This window comes from Lacerta agilis, chromosome 1, assembly GCF_009819535.1.
Source record: "Lacerta agilis isolate rLacAgi1 chromosome 1, rLacAgi1.pri, whole genome shotgun sequence".
Taxonomy (NCBI): domain Eukaryota; kingdom Metazoa; phylum Chordata; class Lepidosauria; order Squamata; family Lacertidae; genus Lacerta; species Lacerta agilis.
Window position 1 is genome coordinate 104,133,233 of NC_046312.1, and position 5,970 is coordinate 104,139,202.

A 5,970-nucleotide genomic window follows, 5' to 3' on the forward strand; every position below is an offset into this window, starting at 1 on the left:
TATGTATCTTTTCCATCAAACTGAAACAGGAAAAAAATGGTTTCAGTTCACTGCTCAACCAAAGGTTAATGAGCTGCTCTACATTTCAAGCTGAATACAGTACAGTGGTACCTCATTTTAAGAACAGTCCTGTTTACGAACGATTCGGTTTACGAACTCCGCCAAACCAGAAGTAGTGTTCTGGTTAGTGCACTTTACCTTTGTCTACGAACAGAAGCTGAACAGTGGAAGGGCAATGGCGGTGGGAGGCCTCATTGGGGAAAGCGTGCCTCGGTTTAAGAACGGTTTTGGTTTAAGAATAGAACTTAATCCGGAACGGATTAAGTTTGTAAACCGAGGTACCACTGTATATGGATATGAGCTTGTGAAGGTGCTACCAGATATCAAGGAATGGATTTGGTGGTTTGGAGTTCAGATTCCTCTGTGCTGAATTTCACATTATGTTAAAGACACCAGAAGAAGCAACTTGTTTATGATAAGACCTATATAAAAATAACAGTGTATATTCAGATTGTGAACAGAACACATGGTAAAGAATTTAAGATATATTGTGTAAATATATGTTCCAAGAGAGAACATTGGCTTGAACATATTGACACTCCCAGGGTGGTGTAATATGACAGCCATATCTTTGTATCATTGTAAAGAAGAAAAACATACATATATTTGGTAAGAAGTTTGTATAAAGTTTTTGTTTGACTTCTGTGCTAAAATACTAAAGATGGTTGTAAAAGGTTTCTTTCTAGGCCCATCATTTTGTTTTTTCAGATGTTAACAAAGAGAAAAAGGTGTCAGGTTTAAGATAATAATTTGAGAAAACTGATACAAATATTACAGCATTTCATTCCACTGGAGTATTGAAAGCACATCTTTTTGAAGCTTTTAAGCAAGGCTTGTAAATTTATAAAATAACAAAAGGATTTAAAGCTTTCGTATTATAATTTGGTTTAGAACTAACACAGCAATACTGTACATCAGATCCTTCAGCTGAGGGATATGGTAGAAACCCTGTCCCACTGATAGAATGCGAGATAAAACTGCTGCCATGATCAACAGCATGACAGAACATCTGTAGAAAACTCTGCTGGTACATTCTACTACCAAATACGTGCCAGGACAGCTACAACAGGGGAGTTATGGGGAACAAAGCATTACTGGAGATAATAACCAATGCTACATGCTATACTCTCCCAGATCATGACTATGTCCCCATTAGGTAGTTGACACCAATTGGGACTGGTAGGGCAGGGAGCCCAACAGTAAGTGAAGAAAGCCAACAAGAGCCAGACTTATATGGGTAGAGATGATTCTTAAGATTCTGTAGTTATGGGCCATTTAGGACTTTAGAGGTCAGAATCAGTACTTTGAATTGAGACCATAAACAAACTAGTGGCTAGTACAGATCAGAGTATTAGCAGGGCGTATATCTATATATATATATAGAGAGAGAGAGAGTGTGTGTGTACAGGTACTCACTGGAACAGAACACCAGCAATCCTCACCCACTCACTCACTCACTCACTCACTCACTGCCTGCCTATAGCAGCTACAGCATTCTTCACCCCAGTCTATTCCTCAGCTGTTCCACTATCTTTCCAAAAAGGTCATTTGCTCTGGCGGAAGCCAGAAGAATAAATGCAGTCAAAACAATAGAATAAGAAATGAGGGCCCAATACGCAACAGACACAGACAACAGCAGCAGCTTCTTCTTTTTCCTCCCAGAGAAAGTGTGAAATGGCAAAAAGGTTGTCATGCCAGGCACAGTTACATGGGAGTAACTCAGGCTTACTTTCAAGTAACCTCCCTGTATAGCTCTCTGTACCTTTGTCTCCTTTGTACTGTCAGTTTCCAAGTTTATTTGCCAAGGCTGAATACAGTGGAATACTTTACCATTGCAAACACAATACAAGATTGGGTGATAGTGATAGTGTTTAGATCTGGCACCTTACCCTAGCAAGCACTGGCACTGGTTAGTATCAGTATTTTGAAATGGGAAGTTTTTACCCGGTGCTATTTTTGCTCTTTTCAATATCAGGTTAGAACCCACTTCCTGTGAATAGAAGGCAGGTCTAAGGCCATTTCCTGTGTGAGGCAGGAATCCTTGATCCTCAAGTAATCAACCTTTAATTCTGGAGGAGGTTACGAGGGCAGCAACAAGTGACATCATCTTAAGGCCATGTTTTAGGCATCTGAAGATGTCTGAGATGGAGGACAGCCCATTTGCCCACATGAGTCTGACCAAACTGCAGGAGGCAGTGGAAGACAGGAGTGCCTGGCTTGCTCTAGTTCATGGGGTCATGAAGAGTCAGACATGACTAAACAACAACAGCATTATCAGACTTGTATGTTTTGAACTGCCAGTTGGCACTCTGGATGTCCATCTGCTTTTGTGCAGGGTGTGCAAGGCAGTTTAGGTCCCAAAACTAGATTTGAATCAGAACCACCAGTTTCATCAAAGAAAGCCTGGAGTTGGTTTGCCACCATGTGCTTGAACATCTTGCCTAAGGAATTTAACACAGGGTTGCCTTTTACTATGCGTATCGAGTTTCAGCTTTCTATTTCTTATGGAAGCACTTGTAACCATTTTTGCACTGCTGTCTTGCACCGTATTTTTTACTGCTTGTAATCTGACGCACAGAAATCTACCACGTCAAGCTGCTCCTGGGTTGGAGATGTGTCTGCTAAATTTCTGTGTGCAAATTGGATGTTAGCAAAACAGGACTGGGGCCAGTAATTAATGAGTCAGACATTTGATGTCATCTTTATGATAAAAAACCACAAGGAATATGAGTCAAGGGAGTGACCTTGAGTTAGCAACTAACTACTGTACTTATAAACATAATAGCATTTCCCTCTCCTCTGATTGTATTTAGGACAAACATAGTATTTATTGAATGGCATTTAGAGATTGTTTACAAATTTGAATTTTAAATCCTAACCAATGAAATAAATAGCATGTTAAAATGTTAATGCATGGAGCTTTACAGTTTTTATGCTTGTTTATAATCCTGGTGCTTAATATTAGGCTACATTGTAGCTGTGCTAAAAAGTAGGTGGTTGATGATCTAATGGGGTGGATTTTGAATCATGGGACAAACTTACCCAACCAGTTTCCTAAAGAGATGAAGGCTGAGCTTCAAACAAAAACTGGTATCTAGCTTGTGATAGAATTCTTTTCATCCTGCATGTAATGTTGTCATTATGAACTTTGAAGCTAATTTGCATTGATTCAGAATTGTCAGAATGTCTCTTCCTTTAGGACTTTGGTTCTGGAAAAACAGGTTTAGTGGGATTATAGTTAAGGCAGGAGAGTGTCAGATTAGCTGCGAAATATTCTGTGTTCATTTTCTTGTTATTTGTGGAACAGTTTTTCAAAAGTGAGAAAGGCATTGATTTTGGCTTCTCTAATTCTGATGACTATAATATATTCATTATAACTGTGATTAATGAACAAGCCCAGGTCATAAACCATGGCTTGATCCTGGCTTGTTTACACTAACCACCGTTCCCCTGAGTTTGGATATAATGGGAAGCTGTGGTTAATTTAAAAGCAGAAGCAAAAGCTTCTGATCTCCTATTTGTGGCTGCACCAGACATGGTAAAGGGATAGGGAAATGTGTGACTGAGGCTCATTCAGGTTTACTTACAGAGGTCTAACTCTAAACTATAGCTTAGAAGTGCATCTGAAAAAATCCTACATGTACAGTACTTGAGCAGTATATTTAGGATATAGCAGCAATGCTTCTCCTTCCAGCTCTGATGTGTTTCTGTCTGACCACATAAGGTGAACTGTTCCTACTTATCAGAAAGGAAATTTGGGATCCTAGAGCAGTGAATTTCAGTCTTTCTATGCTGAGGAATCTTTTCTATATTGACTTATTTGTTGAAAAACGTATGGGCATCTGCTGTAAACATCTAAGCATAGGAGAAGATTCTGAGCTTGTTCTAAAGTAAACAGCCAGATCAATATGAATTGAGACTGCATCCTAAAATTGCCAATATAATGAGGCTGTTGGCCAAACCTGTGGTCAATACAGACTACAGATCTACCTCATTTTTTAAATAGACCTCTGTGATACATAAACTGGAGGCAGGAACAAGAGAGTAATTTAGAGAGGCAGGCATACACTTAAGAGTTAGGAGTAGGTGCTTCTGAGCTCCTCCTGTCCCCAGGAATGTTTTTACTACTGGAACTGAGCTTAACAGTCATTTCCTGTGAGAATCCATGCCTAGCTTTTATCCAAGCATTCTTCATTTCAGCTAATGAAAGAGGGAGAAAGGCGTAGATTAGAAGTTTGGCTAGGTGTGGAAGATCCTACTCCCAAACACCATGACATTAAGATAGAGAACGGGGAATGGGCCGCAATAGGGAAGTGAAGTGAAGTGAATTTGGTGTTGAGCAATATTTCCCTAATATCTGTGTGCCAATCTTCTCTGCATAACACTGTGTTTTGCTTATAACCTGCCAAAAAACAGCCACCATACACTTTTGCCCTTTCTCCACGCATAAGAACTTCTCTAATTCAGTAGGGCTGCAGTCCCGTAAAGTCAGCTGTATTGAACTCCACGCAGCTTGCTTCTGAGATGTGCACAGGATTGCACTGTTGGGTTGCAATCCTACAAGCTCTCCTACATGAGATTTAATTCCCAGAGTGCTTCCAGGCGGGGACTTAATTTGCAAACGGGCCACTGAGGTATTTAAATTGGGATAAATACGGATTAAAACTCGTGTGTGTGTGTGTGTTGTAGGGTGGGATGGGAGATGCAGTGTAGCAGTATTCTGACACCTCTAAAACCGCCGCGTGGACCCTGCACCATTTAATTCAACAGGTCTCAACGACCTGCACAGATAAAACCGCGTGCGCGCGCACACACCCCGGGAGTCATTCCAGCAAGTGACGTGAGTCATACGTCACACGCCCCGGGTAAGTGTGGTCCCACCCACAAAAACCACAAAAGCACCGGCTCTTCCGCTTTCCCGGCAGCCTCCGGGCGCCTCCTCGGCACACATCGACCTCACTGGAGATAGTCACGAGATAAGGGGGGGGGAGGGCGTTGTATGTGCGTCGACGCTGGTTGCGGTTCCTGCTCTCGCGAGAGCAGTTCGGTGAGAAGCTCGCGGCGAGTCGGGGCCGTTGGCTCGGCGGTGATTGGCAGGCGGCGCTGGGTGGCTCCCTCCCCTCCCTCAACTCGGTGTTGAAGCGGCCGCCATTGTCGGATCAGCCAGCAGCTGGAGGAGGAGGAGGAAGCAGAGTCGGAGAGCGGCAATCAGCGGTGAGCAGCTTGTGTCTCGTGTTTCGTGTCTCGTCTGTGGGGAGGGCACATGGGGGCGAAGTGGGGGAGGTGCTCCGTGTCGGGGCTGGAGGCGAGGGCCACCGTTTTGAAGCTGGAGTCTCCATCTTGTGTGAGAGTGAGTCGGCAGCAGCCCTTGGCCCAGTTCTCGTTTTCCCTTGTAAGGCTCTGAGGGACTGGCCTGACCCTGGAAACATACCCCTTATCCAGCAGTCTTGATGGCTACGTATGCAGAAAATAAAAATAATTCCTGTCAGGCAGGCGTACCTTTTTTCCTTTCCAAATGCTTCCCAGTCATGCAGTCGAGGAGGTGAACTGGAAATTCTCACTGGCTTTCGCCCCATAAGTGTGCCAAGGAAAAAAAAGGGGAAGGGAACACGCAGACTCTTATTACTGGTTTTCAACCGTAGCACCATTAACATAACATAACAACAACAACAACACGCGGAGTACATATTAATTTGCATTGCCGGTTGCAAAAAGTAACAGTAGGGAAAGATACATAACTAGGTTCGTTGATTTAATTAGTCCTCTCCATAGAGATACATGTGTTATAGGGGTTGGCAATAACTATGCAGCCTCTAATACCGCCCCCCAAACCCTCGCCCTGTTGTTACGACATGCTGTACTTGTACTTGTTTCCGTTTGTCTTCATCAGGTTTGTGTTTTGCCCTTCCT